We start from the raw sequence: 12628 nt of genomic DNA on the forward strand, positions 1-12628 counted from the left end.
ATATATATATATATGTATATATATATATATATATATATATATATATATATATATATATATATATATATATATATATATATATATATATATACATATATACAGTGATACCTCTGGATACGAAAGTTTCTGCTTACGAAAAATTCAGGGTACGAAAAGCGATACGAAGATTTTTATGCCCCAGTATATGAAAAAATTTTCAGGATACGAAAAGCTTACGAGATCCCAACTCGTCGCTGAGAGTAATTTTAAAAAGCGCGCGCCGCCAGACTTTGAACTTGGGTAAACTCACTCACAGCCTACCGCTCACCCAATGGTTATCTCCCTACTCAGATGCTAGCTGACGCCATAAGATCCTGCTTTCCTATTGGTCGGCAACTATCCCACCTTGCTTACGCACGGGCGTTCATCTCTCTCTCTCTCTATTTTCGTTCCGACTGCGGTATCGTTAACATTGACTTCGTGTGCTTTCGCTTGTTTGACGTACTGTTAAATACATTCGTACGCCACGTGTTATCGTTATTAAACATTCTTTACTGTGCACTGTACTGTATTATTGTTTACTACATAGTATATAATGTACGTAGTGTATTATTGAGCTTAATACTGTAGCCATGGGTCCCAAGAATGTTGCCGAAGGAAAGACGACGACGACGATGCTCTCGATGGAGACGAAACTCGAAATCGTGAAAAAGTATGAGTCTGGCATGCGTTTAAGTGTGATCGCCAAGGAGTATGGCCGGAATCCGTCTACAATAGGCACCATCCTGAAGCAGAAGGCGGCCATCATAGCAGCGACAGCTTCTAAGGGCGTCACTATTTTCTCCAACAAGAGAACCCACGTACATGACGAGATGGAGAGGCTGCTTATTGTGTGGATCAAAGACAAAGAGATCTCAGGAGACACCATCACTGAGACTACAATTTGCCAGAAGGCCTCCGCCATTTTCGGTGATCTCGTGCGTTCTCAGGACGAAGAAGGGGCAGGAAAAGGAACATCTCAGCAGGAACCCCCAGAGTTCAAGGCTTCTCGGGGGTGGTTTGAGAAATTCAAGAGAAGGACTGGTATTCATTCAGTGGTACGGCATGGGGAGGCAGCCAGCTCGGACACGAAGGCCGCCGAAGCCTTTGTTAAAACGTTTGATGTGTTGACTCTGCAGGAAGGCTACAGTTCGCAGCAAGTTTTCAATTGCTACGAAACTGGGCTTTTCTGGAAGAAAATGCCTCGTCGGACGTTCATCACGGCGGAGAAGAGGCTACCCGGACATAAGCCTATGAAGGACAGGCTTACCCTTGCTTTTTGCGCAAATGCCAGAGAGGACTGCAAGATAAAGCCCCTGCTGGTGTACCCTTCTGAAAATCCCCAAGCCTTCAAAGCCCTCAAAGTCATCAAGGAGAACCTTCCCATGATGTGGAGGGCAAATGCTAAAGCCTGGGTAATGAGGGAACTTTTTATTGATTGGGTGAATGTCTGCTTCGGTCCGACTGTCCGAAAATATTTGGAAGAAAAGCGCCTCCCTATGAAATGTCTGCTGGTGTTGGACAATGCTCAAGCTCACCCTCCTGGCCTCGAGGAATATCTTCTGGCCGAGAATTCCTTCATAAAGGTCCTGTATCTACCGCCTAACACCACCCCTCTCCTCAAGCCCATGGACCAGCAAGTTACAGTGAACTCTCGCTACTTCGCGGTTCGACCATCGCGGATTCACCACTTCGCGGGTTTTTTCCATAACCCATATATATATACATATCGCAGATTTTCCGGAAATTTCGAAAATACCGCGAAATCTGAAGACCCCCAAATACGATATTTTGTTACCTGTAATTCCATTAATACTGTAATTAGTAATATCTGCTCTTACTGATTATTCATTGCATTACATATGATATATAATTCAGCACAGAAAGAAATAAAACACGAAAAGAGAATGTGATCATACGATAATACAGTACTGTATACAGTACGTAGTAAAATTAAATCGAACATGAAACGCAAATCAGATGCAGTCATACCATATTAGAATGGTGTAAGGCTGCTGATGGCTACTATACTACAAATGTAATGGATGTGCATCTTTTCCATGATTCTTTTGTATGTATACGTACGTAGTACTGCATCCAATAATATTCTTTGTTGCAAAAATCACATTTCGAATAAGCGTACGAGAGAGAGAGATAGAGAGAGAGAGAGAGACACATCCTACAAAAGAATAAAATAACATACGTGAAGCTATTACGTGTATTATTATTGTTATTATTATTATTATTGTTGTAGTCGTTAATAAAATTATTATTGTTATTATTATTATCATTATTATTATTATTATTACTGTATTATTATCATACGATAATTCAGTACTGTATACAGTACGTAGTAAAATTAAATCGAACATGAAACGCAAATCAGATGCAGTCATACAATATTAGAATGGTGTAAGGCTGCTGATGGCTACTACTGTACTACAAATGTAATGGATGTGCTTCTTTTCCATGAATCTTTTGTATGTATACGTACGTAGTACTGCATCCAATAATATTCTTTGTTGCAAAAATCACATTTCGAATAAGCGTACGAGAGAGAGAGAGAGAGAGAGAGAGAGAGAGAGAGAGAGAGAGAGAGAGAGAGAGAGAGAGAGAGAGAGAGAGAGAGAGAGAGAGACACTCACACATCCTACAAAAGAATAAAATAGCATACGTAAAGCTATTATTATTATTGTTATTATTATTATTATTGTTGTTGTTGTTAATAAAATTATGATTGTTATTATTATTATTATTACAGTACTGTACTGTATTATCATTATTTATTATTATTATTATTAATACTGTACGTACGGTATGCGCGGGGTATCTTGTATGAGTTGGTAACCTACGCATCATGTACTGTAAGACGGGTTGTGATTGGTTCAAGCGCTGATAGATGACGAATCAGAACTCAAGTTTTGTTATCTAGCCTGTGATTGGTGTTTTGCCCTCATCTCCAGCTTCCAGCATCTAGGTTCTCGCGGGCCCGGGTCGTCCACTCTCTGTTCCCGCGTATCGCTGAGTAGACGTTCTTAAGTTTGTGAAGTTTAATCTGTGCTGTGTGCGACCTTTTTAAGTTGAACTTTTTGTCAAATCCTACTGTACAATGCCTCCCAAGCGTTCTGCTTCTACTAAGGCTGGTAGTGAGCCTAAACGCCACCGAAGGATGATGACGATTGCTGAGAAGGTTACGCTTCTCGATATGTTAAAAGATGGTAGAAGTTACGCGTCCGCGGCGCGCCAATTTGGGATCAACGAATCTACTGTTCGCTATATCAAGAAGGACGAGGTGAACATTAGAAAGACGGCTGCAATCACCTTTAGCAGATCAGCGAAGCGAGTCGTTACAACGCGTAATAAAATGATCGTACGCATGGAAGGTGCTTTAGCTGTGTGGATTGCCGACTGCCGGAAGAAGAACATAGCCTTGGATACAAACACCATCCGAACAAAGGCTTTGAGCTTGTATCAGAATTTTGCTGCAAAGGAACCTCAAGACGACGATGGCAACCATGCTGAAGAAGATGATGATGCAGATGATCCTCAACAAGGGACATCCACTGATTCCCAGCCTCAGAAACAACGTTTTTCCGCCAGCAAAGGATGGTTCGCGAAGTTTCAGAAACGCTTCGCCCTGAAAAGCGTTTCCCTGCATGGGGAGGCTGCTTCGGCTGACACTGCCGCTGCTGAAACTTACGTGAACCAGACGTTCAAGAATATTATTGCCGAAGGTGGATACAAGCCGGAACAAGTCTTTAATATGGATGAGACCGGCTTGTTTTGGAAGAGAATGCCGTCGCGAACTTTCCTGTTCAAAGAGGAAGCCAAAGCCTCTGGCTTTAAAGCATTCAAGGATCGCGTTACCCTCGTGATGTGTGGCAATGCTGCTGGATTTATGCTAAAGCCGGGGCTTATTTATAAGTCGAAAAATCCTCGCGCTTTGAAAAATAAGAATAAGAATCTCCTTCCCGTGTACTGGATGCATAATCCAAAAGCATGGATTATGAAGATGCTGACCTCCAACTGGTTCCACCAGTGTTTCATCCCGCAAGTCAATGAATATCTCGTAGAGAAGGGCTTGCCATTCAAGATCCTTCTCCTTATGGATAACGCTGGTGGACACGCAACTGACCTGTCGCATGAGGGCATTCAGGTTGAGTTCCTGCCACCCAACACCACGTCATTAATTCAACCGATGGACCAGGGGGGTTATCAGGGCGTTCAAGGCCCTCTACACGAAGAATACCTTGGCGGACCTCGTTGCGTGTGTGGATGCTGCCCAAGAGGATGAGGATGAAGATTTTAACTTGAAGGCGTACTGGCGGCAGTACACCATAGCCACGTGCCTGAAGAATATTCAGAAGGCACTTCAAGAGATGAAACCTGCATCTGTGAATGCGAGCTGGAAGAAGTTGTGGCCCGAGATTGTTTACGACGACGAGGGATTTACACCTACTGAAATCCAACACTCTGCAGTACGCAAATCTGTGCAGTTGGCTGCCATAATTGGAGGTGACGGGTTTGGCGACATGACGACTGAAGACGTCAACGAGTTGTTGGACTGCCATTCCCAGCCCCTAACTGACGCAGACCTCGAAGACCTGACGAAATCGACAAGCGAAGAAGAGAGTGAAACCCAGGAAGAAACCCAAGAAAATGTCGAAGAAACGGGCTTAACACTAGAACGGCTTGCCAAGGTCTGCAACCATATAAAGGAGGTGAAAGAAATGTTGCAAGAGTGGGACGAGGATATGGTTCGGTCGATGCAATTCTGCAACAAGGTTGATGACATAATGACTCCCTACAAGATGCTCTTAGATCGAAAAAAGAAGCAGCGGCAACAACTTCCAATCACAATGTTCTTCCAGCCTCGCAAAAAAGAGCCAGTTCCTCCTGCTACTACGCCTTCGGAAGAAATTGAAGAAGTTGAAGAGGTGTCCCAGGAAAAGACACCTCCGTCTGAAGAGACGTAAAATACTACCTGGCTGCACAGTAGAACACATCATCAGCTTCATCATCATCATTTCTACTGTGCAGCAAATTCATCGCCATCATCATTCAAGTTTTTCTTGAACTTCTTTCGTGGTGAGTACAGTAACAATCTTTATTTTTTACTTTAATATTCTCACATTCTAATACTGTATTTGTGCCTGTTTTATAGTTTAGTACTGTACTGTATGCATTAAGTTAAAGGGAAGGTTTTAAAAGTCTACATGTTGTAATCTATCATATTTTTTTTGTTTAAAATTTACACTTACAGTACGTACGTAAAACAATCTCTCTCTCTCTCTCTCTCTCTCTCTCTCTCTCTCTCTCTCGTAAATTGTTTTCCTGCTTTGCTACGTACAATATGTACTGTACAGTACTGTATGATTTTATATAGATACGGTAAATTATATTTGTAAGGTAACATATTTTGTAAATGCTTTTACTGTAAATACTGTACTGTATCATTATTTATCACTATCATCATGCGCGTTAAATGCCTTGTTTGTTCTGAGCGTGGTTGTTTACAGAGCGTACAGTACTTTATGACGCCGTCGTTTCAGGCGGCGTCATAAAGAAAAACATTTCATTTGGAAGTCCTAAGAAAAATAAAGTAAAACATTGGTAATAAAAAAATCAACATACTGTATAATCAATATAATCGATGCAAAAACTAACCTATACACATATGTGTACACTAAATGAGTTTGTTTCTTCATTATGATCAGAGATGAACGTAAACAAAACATTGGTTGCCATTTTTTATCGTGCTTTTTAGGTGTTTAGGAAACGCATGATATAAAATCGCCTTTAATATTTGTGCCTGTTTTAGTTTAGGGTGCTGTAGTACATGCATTAAGTGTTCTGTACATTAAAGGGTACTTTGTTAACAATACTACGTACAAGGGAAGGTTTTAAAAGTCCGAATATACATGTTAAATAAATAGGTAAATATGATGTCACTACTTCGCGGAATTTCACCTATCGCGGCCGGGTCTGGAACCTATCTACCGCGATAAACGAGGGTTCACTGTATTTCTGACTTCAAAAAATTGTACACGAAGCATATCTTCCAGAGATGTTTCCAAGTCACAGAAAGTACAAACCTCACTCTGCGTGAATTCTGGAAAGATCACTTTAATATCGTGATATGCCTCAAACTCATCGATCTCGCTTGGCAGGAAGTTTTGAGGCGTACCCTGAACTCATCTTGGAGGTAGCTGTGGCCTGATGTTGTCTCTGCACGAGACTTCGGGGGGTTCGGGAAGCCTGGAGGCGAAGCCGAGATCGTTGACAATCCTGAACCCATTCAACAGTCTGAGGTGGCTGACATCGTACATCTTGGTACGTCCATGGGGCTGGAAGTTACCGCCGATGATATAGATGAACTTATCGAGGAGCATCACGAGGAGTTGACAACGGACGACCTGAAGGAGTTGGAGACGATGCAAATGAGTGTTGTTCATGAGAAGTTCTCTAGCGGTGATGAGGAGGATGTTACACCTTTCAAAACTTCAGACATCAAGGAAATTCTCGTATGTTTCCATAAAATGGCAAACTACGTCGAAAAGGAACATCCAGAAAAAGTTTATACCAACCGTGCGCTTCAACACTGCAATGACGTTTGCCAAACGCATTTTAGAAATGTGTTGAAAAGTAGGCAGAAATAAGCTTCCATGGATAGTTTCTTATTAAAGAGGCCAGCAGTATTAGTAGGCCAAGACGAAGGTGAAAGTGAAGAAAAGAAACAGAAAAGAGGAAGTGATGAAAAATTAGAAGGTGAAAGTAAAGAAAAGAAACAAAAAAAAGAAAGTGATGAAGAAGTAGAAGAAATTTAGAAAATGTGAAAAACCTAAAGTTATAAAAAAGCAAAAAAAAAAAAATTCAATTTTAAGTTTTACGTTACCGTTAAGTGTTAAAGTAATTTTTTCTTTCATTTTATAGTTTTCCATACGTAATGTTAAGTGTTAATTATTTCTGCCACATTTTTATTTCGTAAAGTTTAGGTGCGAATGTGTTAAGTGTGTAAATTACTGTACGTAGTCTGTCACTTGTTACGTTTTCTGCCTTATGCCATCCTCCTTTGCCGTGACTTCGCTATCGGACATCGTCTCAATCAAAAGGCAAGTTTCAACTTTTTTGTTAATTAACTGTACAGTACACTGTATCTTTTTTTTCAGGGTATCAACCCTTAATTTAGGTGTACAGGTAACAATACACCTTCACTGATCCAAATGCTTTACATACAGTACCGTAACTTTTATACAGTAGTAAAGAAAACAGACCGTTTTCATAGGGCTTGGAGGGGATAACTAGGCTATAACTACATTATTGAATAATCTCATGGTGGTTTCTGGAATGGATTAGGCTGTTTTTAACGGTTGGGTTAATTATTGAATGATAGAAATGGCTGCATTGCATGTTTATTACTACAGTTTAGCGTGTTTATGAAAGAAAAGGTGTCTTTTCGTAAGGCTTGGAACAGATTAGGCTATTTACATGTAAAACGCGACTCAGGATACGAAAAAATCAGCATACGAAACCGTATCCTGAACGGATTACAGTACTTTCGTATGCTGAGGCATCACTGTATGTATGTATGTATGTATGTATGTGTATATGTATATGTATATGTATATGTATATATATATATATATATATATATATATATATATATGTATGTATATATATATATATACAGTGAACCCTCGTTTATCGCGGTAGATAGGTTCCAGACGCGGCCGCGATAGGTGAAAATCCGCGAAATAGTGACACCATATTTACCTATTTATTCAACATGTATATTCAGACTTTTAAAACCTTCCCTTGTACGTAGTACTGTTAACAAACTACCCTTTAATGTACAGAACACTTAATGCATGTAATACAGTACCCTAAACTAAAAATGGCACAAATATTAAAGGCGATTTTATATCATGCGTTTCCTAAACACGCTAAAAAGCACGATAAAATATGGCAACCAATGTTTTGTTCACGTTTATCTCTGATCATAATGAAGAAAAAATCTGGAGGTAGAGCTTTGCTTATTACCCAGACATATTTCCCATACTTTTCCCTTAGAACTACATCAAATCTTCCTACTTTATATATATATATATATATATATATATATATATATATATATATATATATATATATATATATATATATATATATATGTGTGTGTATGTGTGTGTATATATATATATATTTATATGTATACACATATACATACCTACATATATACATACATACATATATACATAAATACATGCATACATATATATATATATATATATATATATATATATATATATATATATATATATATATATATATATATATATATATTACTGTATATATATGGGTTATGGAAAAAATCCGCGAAGTGGTGAATCCGCGATGGTCGAACCGCGAAGTAGCGAGGGTTCATTGTATATATATATATATATATATATATATATATATATATATATATATATATATATATATATATATTTCTGGGCTCCGACCCGTGCCGCCCAGTGAAATGCTCCTTTAGCACCATTTCTAAGGTATATAACTGCTATATATTACCAGAGAAAAAATTGCATAGGGATGCCAGGTTGAACCCAGCTCGCTCACCTATATAAGGTGTCGATATAATACTGGGGCGTGATAATTCACAACCAGAGGCCTCGCACCATTTAGATATCTCCTGTCAAAATCCCCGAACAGCGAGGTGCCGTTCAACATCCTACTACTACTAGCAATCCTACGCCAGTGATGTCACTCCTTTAATAGCACGCAGTTTGCTAGCCGTATTTTACCTTGTGTGTGAATTTCGCTGGTTTTTTCTGGATTTACCTCAAGATGTCGGACTCCACTGTCCCTCCATCTAAGTTAAGTACCAGATCTATGAGTTTTGAGATTTTAGAGGGGGCCTTGCCCCTTTTTGTTTATATTATTCAGCTTTAATATTCACGACCTTGCGTGGGTCTCTCATGGCGCTCGGCTCCCTCCTTTCTCTCTCTCATTCGTTCTCAACGATTTTCAATAAGTCCTCCATACTGATTGTTTCTCGTTATGAACCTTACGGATATCCACGGTTCACACACCGTATTAATTTTATATTGCCTGGTTTTTATGATAACAGTTATTACATATACGTGTGCGTATTTTCGGTAGGTTGGCATGCCTGATCGCCTTCAACGTTCTATTTCACATATTATTACTTGGATTATTTACGTTAGCACGCCACGGACTTGCTTATCATTTTAACGTCATTCGTTTGCTTGCATTAGCTCGAGGGGCTTTCATGAGTCAGATATTACATATTAGTTTTCATTTTGTTAGCACTTCACTGACCCTATGTTATGTTGGTAGCCCTGCCTACTCCCAGCGCCGTCAGGCTCGATTTTCTCCTGTCTCATGTTCGCTCCCTCGTTTGTTTTACGATTGATGTATAGCTATGTTATTATTATTATCATCCAGCATGCCTTCCTATCTTATTTTACCATGCGTTATGTTTATTATAGTGTTATTAGTCGTGGGTCTGGCAGGTTGGTATACCTGAGATCGCCCCACTCCTAGCCTCTTCCTGCCAATACCCCACCCCAGGGTTCCCTCCCTCTCTCTCTCCCGATCGAGTTTGAGTCACTTTATAGCGCTATGTACCCCTCCCGGGGGCATCCGCTTTGCACGGGCAGTTCCCGTTGATCTGTGAGGCATACTATTATTATACATTAACGTACATTACTTACTCTTTCCACTACTCTACCCGGTCGTAGTCGTTTTCTTTCCGTCGCTCGTTTGGCCAACGATCGGCGGGAAGTTTTTCGGCTCGGTCCGTGGTACCTTGTTAGGTTATATTATTTATTAAGTTTTGTACGTGCTACTCCCCCGGTCCCGCACGTCACGGACCTGTTAAAGATCCCTTTCCCCCTCTCGTGTCACGCACCTCACGAACCTTATATAGATAGATATATATATATATATATATATATATATATATATATATATATATATATATATAAATATATATATATATATATATATATATATATATATATATATATATTAAAATTTCATTACGGGATCCCCGGAAGTAGCTTTTATAAATTACCATCCGGTCAAGTTGTTTAGTTGCGCCTCCGGAGCCAACGTTACTCTTTCTTACTTGGATTAACTTTATATTAGTCACATATATATATATTATATATACGATCCTTGTTCTCGACCTTCCCTTCCCTCATTTGATATGATCACGGTTATGGTCTGACTTGATTTCAATTCCTTTTACAATCAAAATAGTTATTTTGATATTGATATTTAAGCAATCCGGACCCCCCGGGTCCCGATTTGCTTACATTCAATATACTTTATGGCTATATATAAAAGATTTATATCATGATATTGTCATATATATACGTAGATATTTAAGCTCCGGGCCCTCCGGGCCCCTAATTTGCTTTCATTCAAGATACTCATGTATCTTTTGTCTTACAGACTGTACGTATATAAAACATTGTTATCATGATATTGATACTGTATATAAATCTTCTATCATGATATTGATATCACTTAAGCACCCGGGGCCCCCGAGCCCCTATTTACTTTCCTTCAGGATTCCTAATGTATATATATAAAAAATTTTTATCATGATATTGATATATAAATCTTTTATCATGATCTTGATATCATTCAAGAACCCGGGGCCCCCGAGCCCCTATTTGGTTTCATTCAGGACTCCTGATGTATATATATACAATACACTTTTATCATCAGGATTCCTGATGAATATATATAAAACATTTTTCCCATGATAGTGATATATATAATTTGCTTTCATTCAGGACTCCTGATTTATATATATATAAAAATTTTTTATCATGATATTGATATGTAAATCTTTTAGCACGATATTGCTATAATTTAAGAATCCGGGGCACCCGAGCCCCTATTTGCTTTCATTCAGGATTCCTGATGAATATATATAAAACATTGTTATCATGATAGATATATATATATATATTTTAAGCACCGGGGCCTCCAGGCCCCTAATTTGCTTTCCTTTGAGATACTCATGTATCTTTTATTTTACAGACTGTATGCTGTGCAATGACGGCATGTGCCGCTGTCATCTATCAACCCTGAGGCCATGACATGTGTCATTCACACGCCCACTGTTCTGTCCGAGTGGATGACTTAGCTGTATGGCATCCAGACACTTGTGTAGTCTGCTACACAATGACCTCCACTCTAACATCTGACTCGGTGAGTGCATTTTCATTGATACAGACTTGTAGGGAGTTACCATTAATTTTAAATATCAATTTTAAGACCACTAGTCCTCTGGACTTCCCGCATGCCTTTCACTTAGTGTCTACGAAGTCCTTGGACTTCTTCACTTTTTTTTGGCACAAATATCCCTCGCTAATAGTCTGTTCTCTTTCAGTGCTCCCAACTTGAGAAAGATACAGCTCGGGCTACCCTCAAGATCTGGATTGACGGGTTCGCCCGCAACGTGAAGGCCACACAGCCTTATATCCTCTCTGAGGAATGGTGTTCCCGTCTCTACCCCCATGCTAAAACTTCACCTGCGGTCCCCAAAGAATTGGCGGATCCTTTCATCGAGAGGTTCGAATCCCTTCTTCCGGCCCCGGACCAAGAAGAGACAGGCGGCACCCTAACTGAAGACGTCTCTACCCTCAACCTCGATGTGGAACCCATGGCTCTTGACGATCCCGACGCAGGTAGGGACGTAGGTGAGTCAGGTGGTTCCCGGGCTAAGATTCCTATCCCTAGCCCGGCTTTCTCTTCTCCTTCAGAACACTCTTCTTTTCGAGGTTTTCCGGGGACAACCGGGACTGGTCTCAGTCCCCGGCCTGTTATCCCCCAAGGTGAAGGCTCATCGTAAGAATTTATATACGACCCACAAGTCTTCCAAAGACCACAGGTCTTCGAAATCATCAGCTTCGAAGGCTAAATCTTCCTCCACCAGAGTCTCTCAAGACCCAATTGCTGTGCCTTCAACCTCTCACGGAGTAGTCTCCATTCCGGCACCTGTTTCCCACCCCCCCGGCGGAATCATCTGACCCGGTGGATTTTTCGGAGAAGATGTTTGCTCGTTTTGAGTCGATACTATCGTCTCATACGCGACAATCACAAGAGAGAATAGCTTCTATGGAGAGCCTAGTTCAGGGACTCATGCGCTCGGGGCTGCCACCGCCACAACAGCAATACCCCGTCCCCGACGCCTCCAAGCTTCCTCCTTTCAATAAGAATAACCCTTGGAGGTTGGCATTGCATGCCCCCTTCTCGGAGGGTATGTTGTCAATCGGAGATTTCGGTACCCGGCCTCTTGCGGATTATGAATTCTACCCGCCGGGTCTTGAATTCCCCTTCCCGGGCTACGCTCGCCTCAAGGAAGAGGCTCTGATTCGATTGGATAAGGTCCCAAAGGAAACTGTTAATTTTCCTAAAGAACAGGCACAGTCTGTCTTGGTCCGCGTGTTCAATGAGTGGGATTGCTTGAACACAATGATTACGGCCTACTAAAGTTCATATACTATGTTCGTGGCCGACGACCAGACCCCTACCCCATGTGCGACCAAGATCATAGAGACGGTCTTTCAGGCTA

The sequence above is a fragment of the Palaemon carinicauda genome, chromosome 21, assembly GCF_036898095.1.
Source record: "Palaemon carinicauda isolate YSFRI2023 chromosome 21, ASM3689809v2, whole genome shotgun sequence".
NCBI lineage: Eukaryota > Metazoa > Arthropoda > Malacostraca > Decapoda > Palaemonidae > Palaemon > Palaemon carinicauda.